We start from the raw sequence: 15,633 nt of genomic DNA on the forward strand, positions 1-15,633 counted from the left end.
CAAGAATTCATGTATTCTGCCAAAAAAATGTCCATCACAAGAATTAACAGCAGCCAATTGGTAGAGTTGGTTTTGAACAGGCCCATCCTTTGCATGAGAGGCTGCAGGAAGCAGAAAGGAGATGACAGTGTTACAACTCTGATAAATTGAGAGATTTTTCTGGGCCCCTACTAGAAACACAGATTTTCTTTTTCCTTCTTCTCCTTCGTAAGTTTTAATCAGTGATTATTTCAGTGGTTAGAATTACAGTGAGACCATTTCAGCAGACTGGATATGGGTGGCTTGTAGTGGTATTACAGCTAAGATCACCCACCAATCATTAACTATAAAATCATCAAGTTTGCAACATCTATAACAAAAGAAATGGGGAAAATTACCAGAGCAGACAGAATTTAAGGAAGGAGCATTGCTAATCTAGAGGCATACTAAACACGACCCTTTTTTTCTTAATCTTTTGGACTGTATATAATTATATTTCAGGTAAGTTTTCCCTTTTCATAGCTTCCTGCTTTTGTTACTTTTTTCCTTTGATCCTGTTATATCATTACTGATGAAACAGCATGGGCACTATGTGCCATTTGAGGGGTTACTTATTTGAGTAACTAGAGAAATTAAATTAACCTTTTGTAAACATCCTCTAGAACTAGAGGAGAAACCTTCACTATTTTGGGGCATTTCTTTCCAGAATATTTTGCCTCGCATCCTTCAAGACAGAAACCCAGAAAACCCAGACTGTGCCAAAATGAGGCAAGTTAGAGAATGTGGCTTCTTTTTTGGTGGCCTTCTAAAATGGGCTGCAGAAGGTTCGGCTTAAAGAAAAGTCTGATAGCAAAGTCTACTCCGGAGAGCTGATTCCTGCTCTGATGCCATCCCTAATGCTGAGTTTTGCACTGACTTCACAACTGGAAGAGAAGTTATGTTTCTTTAAACTTTTTTTCCCTCTTTCTCTCTCTCTTTTTTTTTTTTTTTTTTTTTTTTTTTTTTTTTTTTTTTAACTTTGCGTATCTGATAAGATAGGGTAAAGCCACAGTGAGATGGAAATTTCCATGCAAAATACCATCCCTTTTTAGTATATATCACTACTATAAGCCACTGGCTTTGGCTTCATGTTCTGATCAAGTTTAAAATAGCAAATTCATCTTTTTTACAGATACTTGCACATGCAGGACAATTGTCACAGACTAAAAGTACATATGGAAAGGACCAGAAAGCATCCAGTATAAAGGGTTTCATGACACAGGATTGTCTAATTAGAAATAAGACAGCATTTCTCAGCAATTGCAAAGCAGAAACTATCTGGGACAGTCCTTGAGGGAAACTGCAGTTATTCGTAGACTCCTTCTCACCTCCTGTAAATCATCAAACAGAAAATTAGGGCCACCCGCAAGACACAACAGGCTGCACTCCCCTGGACTCCAGGGACTGAAATCCTCCCGCTGCCCCAAAACAAAATTAAAATATAAAGCTAGAGCCGTGAGAATAACATAAGTAATGTGAAAATACCACCATGCCAGCTCTCCACGGAGCTGTCACCCTGCTCCCTGAGGGACTCCCCCCTTCACTTTGGTGCCTCGGCTGCTAAGAAAGACGCACTTCAGAGGGAAGGCCCTGCTGAAACGTCCTACGAAAAAATGGTGGCGTCTGTGTTTTGTGCCACTAATTAAACAGAAAAGCACTTACAGCAGCTTCCTGGACAAACAGATGACTGAAACCTGGGTTATCGCTGCCTGCATCTTTACTGCAAACAGGACTATGTTCACACCTATCACCAGGTGGAGTCAAACACGGATCGGTTTACCTCAAGTCTGTCAAGTCAGGCTGATATTCCCTGTGTGGACTTTATGTGACACACCCACTATCCGCTGTGGAGACAGGGAGCTGCTGCCTCAGAAGTGCCTCAAATCCGCCCTCGACGGCTCCTATTGCCCCAGGGATCTTCTCCCCGTCCTGTCTTGGTCCCTCGGAAGGTCCCTTCGGTGCCTCAGGTGGGCGCGGGGAGCCGGGCGGGCGGCGGGGCGGAGCGGGGGCCGGGCCCGAGGAGCGGGGAGCCTCCCGGCTCTGAGGGAGGCGGTGCCGCCATTGGCCGGGCCGGAGTTGCCTCGCTCCTCGCCACCGCCTCCTTTCCCCTCAGACAGGCGGGGAAGGTGGTGTGGGGTAGCGGTTGCCGTCCGGGACGAGGTAACTGGTAACTGGGGAAGCCGCGGAAGGGGCGGCGGGGGTGAAGCGTAGCTGAGGAGGTGGGGATCCGCGCCGCGGTGCTCCTGTCTCGCTGAGGCGGCGGGAGGAGTGAGGATTGCGGCTGCTCTGAGGGGTTTCGGAGAGATGGGGTTGTCTTGCTAATGAGGTAGTTCAGAGTTTTTTTAAAAAAGTGTAAAAACCCTCCGTGCCTGCAGTGCTGGCATAGCGAGAGGACGATGAGTCTGTTAGCAGCTGAGGAGAGCTGACTGCAAGGTTTCGGCCTCCGGGCTGCTCGGGTGTTTTTGCCGTGGCCAGCTTGCAGGACCCGTTCTCCTGCTGATGGAGGAAATCTCACAGGTGTCTTCCTCGCACAGCCCCTCGTAAGTAAAGCCACAGGGAAGCGCCGCTTCTCAGCGATTTTCCTCAGAACCTCAGCTCAGAAGCTGCAGCTGAGAGGAGCTGCAGCCTCCCCATGCACGGGGGCTGAACGCTGGGACACCCCAGGGCTGCTGGAGGGAGCTCCTGTCTGGTGGTGAGAGCTAACTGTAAAAACTTACCGCACCCGCCTTCTGTAGAGCTTAATAAAAGGACTTTAATGAAAGAAGGTGCTTAGATCTCAGCTGGGAGATGTTAATGACCTTTTTATGATAATAGTAAACGCTTTCATTTCAAAGCACTAAATTAATTGCATCTTTCACACCGTCTCTTAGTAACTCGCAAAATTGGAGCTGGCCCTCTAGTCTAATGCACTCAGTTGTGTCTGCCTTGTGTGAGCTGAAGGGTCTGTTTATATGGTTACATATTGCAGGATAAAGTCACTTATAGCTGAGGGCAGATTGTCAAGTGGCAAGATAAGTATTTCTGAGCTTTCCCAAAAGTGTAAGGGAAAGGGACTTATAACATGCTTGACAGGATGCTCTGGAAAGAAACTAGATTTTCTTTGATAAAAGGAGCAATCGAAGTGTTGCAACAAAATATCTGTGTGTTTATGTGTATCAGCGAATTGGAGATTTCTCTGACAGTGTTTAAAAGACTGATGAATCAAACCACTTAGACTGATACACATCAGCAATACAGAGTTCCAGTCTTTAGTCCTTAATTACCACCGATCATTATCACTACATGTTCCAAACAATTAATGATCACATCTATAAGTGGTCCTAAACCTGGGAGTGTACAGTGCCATGGAGCTGATGCCCTGTATTTGGTGCTCAAGACTGCAGTTCTTGATGGCCTCAGTTGCTGAGATAAAGGCACAATGCTTGAAGAGAAGCTGGAATCAAAGTGAGCGTTTTGTGATTTCCATAAATTACCATAATTTTTTTGCTTATTGTTAGTGTTTTATATACTTAGTTGCCTCCCTGGAAAAAAAGGGGGTGATCTCATCTGCCTTTGACATGGTTCATATTATTTTGGGGAGTAAGAATCTACCCTACTCTTGCTAGGCATCTTTCTTATGCCTGAGGGAACCACAATAATCCTGCAAAAGAAACATCTCTTTTTTTCGGTAGGTTTAGTTTGGCTTCTCTTGGTATCTTTCCTGCTGCCTCTATGTCCTTGCTCTTATCTTGCAGATTTTACCATTTTCTCATGTTTTCCTGTGTATTGTTTGGGTAAGTATACTGTGTCTGCCCATTTGCACTTATGTGTTATTTATATACTTCTGCATACCTATATTATAAAATGCTACAAGTAATGTTACACTGTTAAAAAGTGCTTATGCCCTGTTGCCAATTTCCATATGTGTGCTTGTGTCTGGGTTTAAGGCAAGGAAATAATAAGCATCTTGCTTACTCTGCATCTACCTTATGGGTGCAGCAGCCTTCTGCTTTGTCTCCAAAGCACGTTCTTGAATTTTCTGAAGCTGTCATTGGACTTGTCTCATGTTAGACATTTCCTTCCAGCATCTCTTGCAGCCCAGAATAATATATAGTAAGTTTCACTGTCAGACTTTTGAAATTCAGTGAAATAAGTATTCATGTTCTTGTTTACCAAGGCTAAGAAAGACCAGAGTAAACAACACTCTATTGCCCCCCCAAATTAATGTCAGAAGGGTGTAGTTGTCTCTTCTTTAAAGCACTGAGTAGAGATCATGGACAGATATGTTCTCTGGAGTCATCTCCTGTTATTCATGTTATTATATGACACTTGCCAGATTCCCAGGTGGAAGTACTGCTCCAGTTTAGTACTTGGAGAACAACTTTGATGCTTGCACAGAAGGTGAGATTTTTAAATGCTGTATCTAGAAAAAAAAGCTTAACCAAGAAGCTAAACAGTGGGATGAAGTTGAAGGAATTACTTGTTTTCTACCCTGTATCTTGTTTTCTGTGTTCACGACAGAAATAAATCAACTTTCACGGTGGTCAACAGAACAAAAAACACAATTTCAAAAGAAAAGAAACTCAAAATAATTGTCTCTCAGTAGGATTTTTTTGTTTGTTTTTTTGTTAAAAGTAATAGTTCTGTCCCAGGGAGATCAATCTTCATTCAATAGTGACTTGTTTTGCACCACAATAAGCAATTTATTTCTCTTCATAGCAAGTGCTTTTCATCCGGGATGGGTGACTAACAGATAACCACTAAAAGCAGTAGGCAACCTTCTGGTGCTCAAAGTCCATCACCTGTTGGTGATGTCAGCTTATTTAGGTTGCTCATAAGTCAGTTTAAGGAGGCTCCTAAGTTTGATCTTCCAATGCCAGAACACTTTATGGTATGTCAAGCCAGTGATGCTGCATTTGCTGTTGTAGCATAATGAAGTTCTTCAGCTTATTTGGGCATAAAGTGAATGACAGCTGATTTTAGCAGACTCATTCATGCTTCATTCTTGTGGTAGGGAGTCACTACAATTAACTCACTGTGCTAGATTTTTACTTCATGCTATAAGGTTTCCATTTTATGTGTAACTTGACTTTCTTATTGCACTGAGAGTGGGAGCTTGAAGAGATATATGTGTAAGAAGGAGGAAAATAATACTTCTTCCCTCTTACTTTATAGTTCTTTATCTGGATGGTAATGCCATTTTATTTTTTATCCAAATCCCACTCAGTATCCTGTGCATATGCACCCAATTAATGAACAAATTTACTTTTTTTTTTTCTTCCATCTTGTTATACTCCTTTTCTTCTATAGAATAAATCTTCTAAAAGTAAATTTTTCTTTTCTTTCTCTCTGCCTGTCAAGGAAATTCTGCATTTCTGTTGCTGTCTGTCTCATATAAATATATGTATGTATTAGTAAAATTATGCTTATTTACAGAGTAACTAACAGAACTGCTAGATCCTAGACTCATTGTCAGATGCTTTTTTTGAAATTGCCTGCCTGACTGTTACTTGATTCTGACTGACTAATGAATTGTCAGTGGTTTACTTCTATACAGGCTGGATGGACTACAGTTAGACTGTGTCATCTCAGCCATGTGAACAGAGCCCCAGAAGGAGAGCAGCATATTAAAGAAAACTGGGTTAGAAATGGTTTAGGTCCATCAGATTTTTGGTGCTAAAATCTATCTCCATGCTTGTCTTGTCTACTGCATTTAAATGGCTTATGTGATTCAAAAACAGTATTAAAAATAGAACATCACTGATGAAAAATTAAGGGTGAGGTCCAAAAATCTTGCCTAAGTGCACTTTAGGCACCTTAAGCAAAAGGTATGCATTTAAGTTTTTGGCAGAGACCTATGGAACAGCCCAAAATAGTAGGCCCTTGACCTTCTGTTCTGGTCCTGCCTATATTACACCTGAATTTTAAATGAGTATGTAGCTCATTGTGGTTTTTGTTGTTGTTGCTTGGTTTGGTTTGGTTTTAAAGCCTAGGATAATTTGTGATACTGGAAGTGTCATGAAATTTGTCTTGTTTCATAGTGATAAGGGTTCTTATCTAGAGATTATGAGACTTGAATCAAAAATTAATACCCTGGGGTTGCCCTTCCCCTTCCCCTTCCCCTTCCCCTTCCCCTTCCCCTTCCCCTTCCCCTTCCCCTTCCCCTTCCCCTTCCCCTTCCCCTTCCCCTTCCCCTTCCCCTTCCCCTTCCCCTTCCCCTTCCCCTTCCCCTTCCCCTTTCCCTTTCCCTTCCCCTCGATTGGAAATGTGGTGGCCTGACAGAGAAAGCAGAGCTGGGTTCTTGTTTCTGCTTGTGATGTTGTGACACCACTTCAAGGGAATGGTCATTCAGTGAGCTGGGTTGTTTAATTCCTGGTAGTGCAGCCTTAGGGAAGGGTTAAAAGTGAATCAAGTGAAACTTTCAGATGCTGTCATATTTTTGTAAACAAAGAGATGCAAGTTTGAATCCTCTTAGGTGAAGTGGTCTGGGGACTGGTTTTGGCTGCTTCCTGGGTATATGCTCTAGCCTTTGGGCAAGAGAGAGCTAACACTTTGCATACCTATGGTCTTAGAGAATGAGCCACTCCTGCAAACTAAATACTGGCATTACATGCCATACCCTAGCCTCACAAACTCTCAGATCCTGATTTTGCTACCTGTTGTCATCAACAGGAGCAGAACTTGTAACTAAAGCAAGAACCATGCTGCCTTACAATGCTGCCCAGTGAGCCAGGGGTCTGCACCACCACACCTCTGTCTGAGTGCCAGTTTCAATCACAACTTTTTTCTCCTACTTTCCTACTCCTCTGCTCTTCAGCAGCATTTATAGGGCAAACACCATTCGTGCAGTGTGTTTTGACACCACATCTCATCCAATGTAGGCTGCTACAGAAATTATCCTACTTGTCACTTCTTATGTGTAACAACTGGGTTTAGCTTTCACGATGCCCTTTTAGGCTCCTTGCATCATAGCCCACCTTGCTTTTAAGTGCCTGAGTGCTTTGTTTGGATCTGGACATAACCATTCAGTGAAATTAGTACCAGTTAGGGAAAAGACAGGCTTTTGTGTGGGATAGCCCAGCCCAGCACTGCAAACAAGTCTCATGAGTGGAATTTTCATGGCTGATAAACTTCCTGTTATTCTTGCAATTTAATATCACTATTAAGGAGGACTGGCATTGCTTCTTGCTCATTTCAACTTAGAATGAACCTTCTTGACCATCCATTGAAACATAATTGTGAGTGGGAAGATGAATGATTTTCCTCTTAAAAGGGAGCTATAGTAAGCTTTTCTAAATGTATCTATTAAAAAAAAAAAGACCAAACCAAACAAAAATAACCCTGAAATAAAAGCCTAATTGCAAAGGCTAAGTTAATTTTGATGAATGAGATGGGACCTGATTGTGACTATTTTATCTGAAGGCTGTAGTCTAGCTTATTTTAATAATTTTGCTTTTTAACTTATCTGGAAACTGTCAAAGTGATTTTTCTCCCACCTCCCTCTACCTTACTTGATTGTTTCTATTGCAGCAGGACTCGTAAAGAACATCCTTTTGCCTCTGGCACCTGATTTCTGCTGGTAATTGGATTCTTGCTGAGACCCTGTTCTCTAGTGTGCTTGTGCCTCAGTTACTGCAACAAGGATTGGATTAGGTGACGCAAGTGTTCTTGGTAGCCTTCAGATTACATCAATTATTAGGTGGGTAATTTTAACCTTAAAACGTTGCATGAATGTCTTAAGTTCAGTGGTTAGTCAGTCATCTGGTGAGAAAGGATAGCCAAAGGGGTTTGTTTGGTTCCCTGGCTTCTTTGTGCACATTAGTAATCAGTTAAACAGAGTTTAGTTACAGTAACAAGGTTGGTAGCTGAAAAGCAAGGAGGCTGCAGTGCCATGGTAGAGTGATTCAGGTGAGTAAGGGATGATTTTGTTTCCCACAGCTACTTGCTTATACTGCTAATCATGTCTGAGAATGATGGAGTGCTCTTATCTGCTGCCAGATCTCGGTTTTGTGTTGGGCTACAGGCAAAGCTGCTCTGGTGAAGCTGAGATCAGGGGCCTCCCTCAGGGGGGGCAAAGATGGCGTAAAATGTTGCCCTCCTGCTCTGGCAGTTTCATGCTCAGCCTGCACCACAAATCTGTATTGTACACACACCCCTGCAGAGGAAACCTACTGCCCCCAGTGACCCGAGCAGTCAGCCCTGACGGTGCTTTAGAGCAGGTCAAAGTGATGCATAAAATCACAGAATTTTCACAGTTGGAAAAGACCTCTTACGTTCAACTATCAACCCAGAAATAAACAGCATGCCCACTGAAGCATGTTCTGCAGTCCCACATCTACAAGTTTTTTTAATACCTCCAGGGATGGTGACTCCACTACCTTCCTGGGCAGGCTGCTTCAGTGTCTGACTACTCTTTGAGTAAAGAAATTCTTCCCAATATCTAGTCTCAACCTCCCCTGGCACAACTTCAGGCCATTAAAAAGGGACAAGCCATTAATCCAAGGGTTCATAGTTTTACAAACATAGTGGAGAAAAATGGGTCTTTCAGTGATGGTGGCTGTCCTGGCTCAACTAGCTCATCACCTGGACTCAAATGTGGAGAATAGGGACACTTAAACTCACAGGGATGCAACAGACTGTGACAAATGGATTCCTGTGACAATGGGATATAACCATCAGAGACATAATGTGGACAGACTTTTAAATCAACTGTTTTCAAAGTTTTTTCAGAAACTGCATACTCTAAGGGTCTTTCAGTTGGTGCTCAAGACTGAAGCTGCTCTACAAAATATCTTCCTGTTATCTCAACAGAGTGAGCATTAGTAGTTGAACACAAACTCATGTTTGCTATTTGTAGCATGAGTTGTTTTGCATCAATGCTGACAGCACCTTAGGAAACTGCTCTTTTTAGAAAGCCTGCTTTACAGAGTCAAAACTAAACAGTGACTCTGTGTAGTTTGCAAACTGCTGCTTGGCATTTTTGGATTAATATAGAACAGATTATCTAACGAAGATGCAGGAAGTGTGTCACTTCCCAGTAGCCACTGAGAGGAAATACTTGTTAATTAGTCATAGTGTTTTGCACACTTCTATTCTTTTTGTGTGATACAAATTTCAAAACAGAATTTTATATTACAAGTCTAATGCCAATGCTGACATAAAGAATGAGAAAGTGACAATGGGACATTGAGTGTTGTGAGACCACCCCTCCCCTTCTGCTTTTGAAAGGAGCTACTGCCTCTGTGAAGGAAGGTGAGGATAACTGTTAGACTATAGACACTGCTCTGCTTCAGATCTAGAGGACTGAGCCACCATTATTATATTTCAAGTCTCTTACCCTGAGAAAATAATTCCTTGCATTGTAACTCTTGATTAAAAGAATTAGCAACTAGAAAAATGAAGTTCACACAGATGAACTCTTATTAATTCAAACAAAGTGCTTACTGGGATTAAACCACAGAGTGCCAATGGTGTGATGTGCAAGGTAATACAACTAGATTCTGTGAACTTTGGAATTTGTAATGAGATATGCTGATGCTACTGATTGCTGAAATCTCTGATTCTGAATCTGCTTCCAAATTATTATTATATTTAGTGGTTTTATAGTGATGGCAATGTAAAATAAATGGCATGACATCTTACAGATAGTCTGAAAACAGTGGTCAAAAGGAAAAGAGAAATTAACCTATGATACTCTGTGGCTTCTCTTTAATTTCTGAACCTCTTGTTCCAGAGACCACATCCTCTTTAAACCAGTGGCCAAATGATTGCATACCATAATAGGTATACAAAGTGGAAGTTCTTAGGCACTGCTGCCAGTATCCAAGCCCCATGAAGGAAATGGCAAGCTGCCATATGTGGGATCCCATTAGAGGGATTAGGCCACAACCAAAGCTAATTATTCTGTTCTTTTCCAATTTTAAGTTGTTAACTTTTATCTTCTTCTTGTTATTAAGATTTTGCTTTCTTGTTCAGAGTAATTTTTGTGTTCTTTAAAGTGATGAAGGTCTTGACCAAACAAGAATAAAATTAAATCACAGACAGAGTTGTGTGGACCAGCAAGGCACATTCCTGGAGGAAAGTGGATTTTTTTCTCAAGGGCTTGCATTACTCTAGCTGCATTTCTGCTTCTTCCAGGTGGCTGAGGATCATTATGCAAGGGTGTCAGTAAGACTATTTTAAAACTGCAGCTGTTTTGCAGGTTAAAAAAACCAGGGCTCATCTTTATACTGTTGAGGAAGGGTAAGGTGTCAGCAAGGCTTGTTGTGTAGCATATTTTTAACTACTTTTTCTGTTGTGGTTGTTTAGAGCTGTTGTCTGCACACAAGCAAATTCTTTCCCTTAAGTGTGTTGTATTGAATATTGCACAGGAGAACATGTAGATTGCACATGTAGAACATGTAGAGGTGAAATAAAGCATTGCTGTGTAAGAGCAACTTCAGTGTTGCCTTATTATAGCTCTTCTCCACTTCTGCAAAGCTCCCTGTTCCATCAACATTCTCTACAATAAGCTACGTAGGAACTTCCCTACCTTCTACTGACTAAGCATGCATGTTGGCAAATACTGCCCAGTTAATCTCTGGGGCTGTTGGCAATATGATATGCTGTGTACACTTAGCTCTTACAATTTTGAAAATGCTCTGATAACACCTCTTGAAAGAGCTGGGTTGGCTACAGGTACTGTATATTTTACTGGGTGGTTTCTTCCCTTCTTGCCCTTCAAGAATGAAAAAGGCAACAGGCCTTCTTGTGTCTGTTTTAAGTTCAGGTCCTTATCATTGGAGACAAACATGTTTAAAACTCTCTTGAATTGTGACTTAAGTCTCTCTTGAAAGTATCTTTTCTTTCCCCACTACTCAAAGTGAAATCTGTAATCTTCTGATCTTCTGCACAAATATGGTCGTGACTGTGTTAAACTATTTGTGCTGGTGCCAACACTGGCAGCTGGCTTAATCAGATGTTCCCTCTTCATGGGATTTGCCTCATGTGTTTACAGAAAAGTTATATTCTCTAAGCCTGGGATGGTGCTGAATTGCCTGTGACTGTACTGCTTAAATGTCAGTGAAGAACCAAATTTGTCCAGAAGAGTGTGATTATTGGTTGTTGTTGCAATGCTGTGGTTCATAGACCTCCCTGTCAGAGAGGAAGCTTTACTGCCTAATGTGACCTCCCAGGGTGGCAGGGGCCAGTTCTGCAAAGCTCTTATTGTTCCTGATGTTCTTCTTAGCTTCCTTGCTTGAAAGTAAAGGTTTATTTCTGAGCTTGAGTGTAGGCCAAACTTAGTTACTTCTCTTCTGAGAGTCAGTTTCTCTGGTGATGCAGATTATTGAATTACAGAGTTCCATTTATCTGCCTTGCCCAGCTTCCTGTTGCCCTAGGTCTGGACTTCCAACTCATCCTCCTTGCTAGCATTGATATGTTGGAGCAGTGAAGAAATGAAGTAAGGAAAATGTGCAACCTGCAACTACACAAAACCAAACCCTCTCATTTTTTGAGAGCCTATAGGCTACTTGGAACTGAATGCTTTATGGGATGAAGATGTGTATGGATGGGAACTGCTGTTCAGCCAGGCCTGCAGGGTAATTGCTCAGCTAAAGTAGTTGGCACAAATGGGGATGTGAACACAGCCAAAAGTGAATGACTGGCTGTCACCTTCCTCTTATTAGAAAGTACTGTCTGCAAGACAGATTCTCTGGAGCAAAGCTCAAGCAGCTTAGGTCTGCTGTGCAAGGAGCACTTAAAATAATTTTGCAATGGAAATTTAGGACATTGTGACATTTCTACATGACATGTTGTTGATTTGGTGACTGCTGACTCTGGTGTTCTGTTGTTTTTTCTGAGCCTATTGATGAATTTAATGTCAGCTATGGCAAACTGGCAAACTGCTCCAACCTCTTCCTTGCCTCTCCCTCCTTACATCCCATACCTATACACTGAGTGAAAACTTCAAAATCTAAGCTATGACTGTGGTACCTCTTAACGTAATATCTCAATGCTTGGAATGCAGTATTTGAATTAATATTTCCCCTTTTGTGCCTGGGAAAAAGTAGCAGGGCAGAGGGGCAAATGGGTTTGTGTACAAGGTTATCTTTTTGTTGTGACTTGTGTTCTAGAAAAATGTAAAGCCTTAAAAGAATCAAGGTGTATAACTGCCTGAGAGATTTGAGAAATTTTATGAGATATAATTTTTGGATGACTCTTTGGCTTAAAGCACTTTGAATTTGTGAGTGGCTTAAAATTTTAGTGTGCGGGGGAAGCTACATCTTGGGTTTTCTTTCTGTTTACTGTCAAGACACAGAAGCTCTCATGTATGAGTTAAATAAAACATAATTTCAGATTCCTGTTTATTACAGGGTTTAGAAATCTTTTATGGAAGGGAAGATTTTTGTGTGGTATTACTTGAATTTAAGGTTTAAGAAAAAAAACTCATGCCAAATATCCCAAGACTCACAAATGTTCATCTACAGCCTTTCTCAGAAATCAGTCAGTATGGTATTTTTATGGATTTATATGATTCAATCAGTCTGATATGGATCTTTCACTTTTATTTGAAACTTAGGTCTGAGAACTTCCCTGGCAAAGGAAAATTTCCTATTGAATTTGCAGAGGCACCAAACAAAACGTTGAGACCCCTCAGTTCTTTTTCGCATGTATAGGGGCTCTAAGTGAAAAAAAAATGTCCAAAAAGAAATTGAAAGAATTGAATTAGAATTGGTAGAAGGTGACTTGAAGTGGAGGAAGGTATTAATTACATTTTACATTAATTCTTTTTACATTTTTAAATTAGCCTTAGGTCTTATAACTGGTGCTGTGCTCCAGGCCAGCAGGTTTTACCATCTGTGATTGGAATCAGTGCTAAGAATCTTTTGCAGAAAGCCAGACTTGCAGTAACTTGTCTCAGTGGGTCTCAGGAGGTTGGCCAAGTATACCACACAGGGAAAGAGGTTTTCTTCTTGTTTTTGCAGAGACTAAAAACTGCTTTGGTTTCAGTTTGTGCCTGGCCTGGTTCCAGTGATTAAACATTTGTTCTCATAGTGAAATGTGATACAATTTGCACTATATGGATGGGATACATTAAAGGGGGAAAAATCCCCAACTGATTGTTGCTAGGTTTTTTTTCCAACTGCTTATCTAGTGAGATCAGGGGCCAGTTTTTCAGGTATTCAGACATCCTGAGCTGAAGCATTGTGTTGTTAGCTTTGCAAAGGAACCTAAAGGATCTCGGCTGCACTAGTCAGGACTGGGAAAGCTTTTTATCAGAACCCAGGGTGGGAACAAAATCATCTAATACAAAGCCATAGAGAATGAGTGCAAGTGGAACAGAATTAATGTAGCATTCTCTTCTGAAGTGCTGGGAAAAGAATCTGCTCCACTTAAATATGTTAAACTCAACAAAACACAGCTTTGTGATCTATGGAACCATGCTGCATGATATCTACCAGGAAAAAATAGTTAAGAGACTGTCAGGGTAGGTAATATCTTGCACCCAATTGAAAACAAAGAGGGAGTGGAACCCTAGTTGTAGAAACTGCTCTACAGAATGATGGGAAGTTTAGTAGTAGAGCAGCTTGTTGTAAGCTCCCACAGCCTGTGTGGACACAGCCCTTGCAAACTCTTGTTCTTTTGGGGAGGACTGAAGTTCTGCTTCCAGTAGTTTTATTAATTTGTTTGCTGTGAGACACTGATGAAGCCTGTGGGTTGTTTTGTAAATGCTGTTGAGCTATTTATTTTTGATTTTTAAATTAATCAAATGGACAATATAACACTTCTTCTCCCAGCATTCTTTAAACACAAAGACATGGTAAGATATCATTCCTACTATAGCTTTCTTAAGACTTCATTGACCTGAGGCAAGAGACTTGCCTGGTTTACATGAAAAAATCCTTGGTAATTCCAGTTCAGAGCTGTCCAGGTTTTGTGGTTGCAACATAAGCTTTTGTGCCTGTTGGCAGTAGTGCATATGCTATGCAGTCACCAATCCAGGGTTTTGGATTAGCACTGTGGATGCTGACTGTTGTATCAGATGGTGTGAAAAGTTTCCAAACAGTAGTCAAATAAACATTTGTACCCATTCATAAGCTGAAGTGCTGGTGTAGATCCTCAATAAATTTAGGATTATATTTGTTGGTAGCTCTATAGTAAGCACTTTGTACCTCTGCCTAATCATAAAGCTGTCATTTGTTAAATAGAAATAAAGTTACAGATGGCAGGTTGTTTGAGAAACTGTTATATGAACCTCATGGAACAAAATCACAATGAGAATCCTGGAGAAGATGAGTATGGCAGCGAAATATAACAATATAACCAGATGCACAAGGTTGTTGGGATATAATTTTTTATTTTATTTCTTTTTAAGTAGGAAGGATAATTTTTAACTTGGCTGCATTTGCCTTCCGTATTTGTAAGAAATGCTGTTACCTTTAGAGTTCTATCATAGACTGGCTAGGGTTGGAAGTGACCTTAAAGACCATCTAGTTCCAACCCTTTCTGCTAGACACTTTCTGCTAGAGCAGGCTGCTCAAAGGCCCATCCAGCCTGGCCTTGAACACATCCTCTGCTTCCCTGGGCAGCCTGTGCCAGTACCTCAGAACCTTCACATTAAAGAATTTTTTCCTGGTATCTAAATCTACTTTCTTTCAGTTTGAAACCACTCTCCCTTGTCTTGTCACTCCACACCCTTGTAAAAAGTTCCTCTCAAGCTTTCCTGTAGCATCTTCAGGTATTGTAGGGTGCTCTAAGGTCACCCTGGAGCCTTCTCTTCTCTAGACTGAATAACCCCAACTCTCTCAGCTTGTCTCCATAGGAGAGGTGCTCCAGCCCTCTGATCATCTTTGTGGCCTCCTCTGGACTCACTCCAACAGCTCCTTGTCCATCTTGTGTTGGGGAGTCCAGAACTGGACACAGTGCTGCAGGTGGGGTCTCACAGTAGCTGAATAGAGGAGGAGAATCACCTCCCTCATCCTGCTGGCCACACTTCTTTTGATGCAGCCCAGGCCATGGTTGGCTTTCTGGGCTGCAAGTGCACATGACCAGCTCATGTGGAGTTTTTAATCAACTGACACCCCCGTGAAGTGTCCCTTTGCACAGTGCCAGTGCCAAGATCTTGTTGTAATGTCCTGATTGAAACCTGTGGCCAGGGGAGCAAGTGCAATTCCTTGGTGCATGGTTTTGGTGCTCATTAGATCAGTGTGATCCTGTTTGCTGGAGGGCAATGCCAGACTGCAAGGGCCTGAAGCAGACACATGTACCTAAAGGGTTGTGAGGGTAGAGACCTGTCCAGTAACAATGTCTGCTCCTCTTTTGTTCTCACCACATTTGTCACTAGAGATGCTTCTGAGACTTACATTAATTTAAAGCTATTTACTTATTTTTCTATGGCTTTATTACATTCATGGTTTTATATCCCTGAGGCACTAAGAGACTCTAGACAGAGCTGAGTTTTTGGCCCCTCTTCTCCTCTCTTCCCTGCCGTCCCCTCTGTATTCTGAGTTTTTTTGAAGAAGTTTTTTTTATCTTTGGCAGATGGGTTTGATGTGTATCCATGGCCTATATAGCAGAGGCAAAACAGCATTTTAAATTACTGCTTGTAAATTCACTTTTGTTTGCATAAAGCAGCGAGGTTCATGTTACTGCATG

The 15,633-nt window shown here is 41.6% G+C and overlaps 1 protein-coding gene across 5 annotated transcripts in view; it reads left to right on the forward strand.

The window, feature by feature from the left end:
- The first annotated feature begins 2,087 nt into the window (after positions 1-2,087).
- The window catches only part of SYTL2 (synaptotagmin like 2), a 55,717-nt gene continuing 42,171 nt past the window's right edge, over positions 2,088-15,633 (forward strand). For all 5 annotated transcript variants that reach the window (XM_071731708.1, XM_071731796.1, XM_071731966.1 and 2 more), the window contains exon 1: positions 2,088-2,178. The gene's annotated coding sequence lies outside the window, so the exon portion shown is untranslated. The remainder of the gene's footprint in view (positions 2,179-15,633) is intronic.

Source organism: Heliangelus exortis, chromosome 1 (genome assembly GCF_036169615.1).
Source record: "Heliangelus exortis chromosome 1, bHelExo1.hap1, whole genome shotgun sequence".
Classification (NCBI taxonomy): Eukaryota; Metazoa; Chordata; class Aves; order Apodiformes; family Trochilidae; genus Heliangelus; species Heliangelus exortis.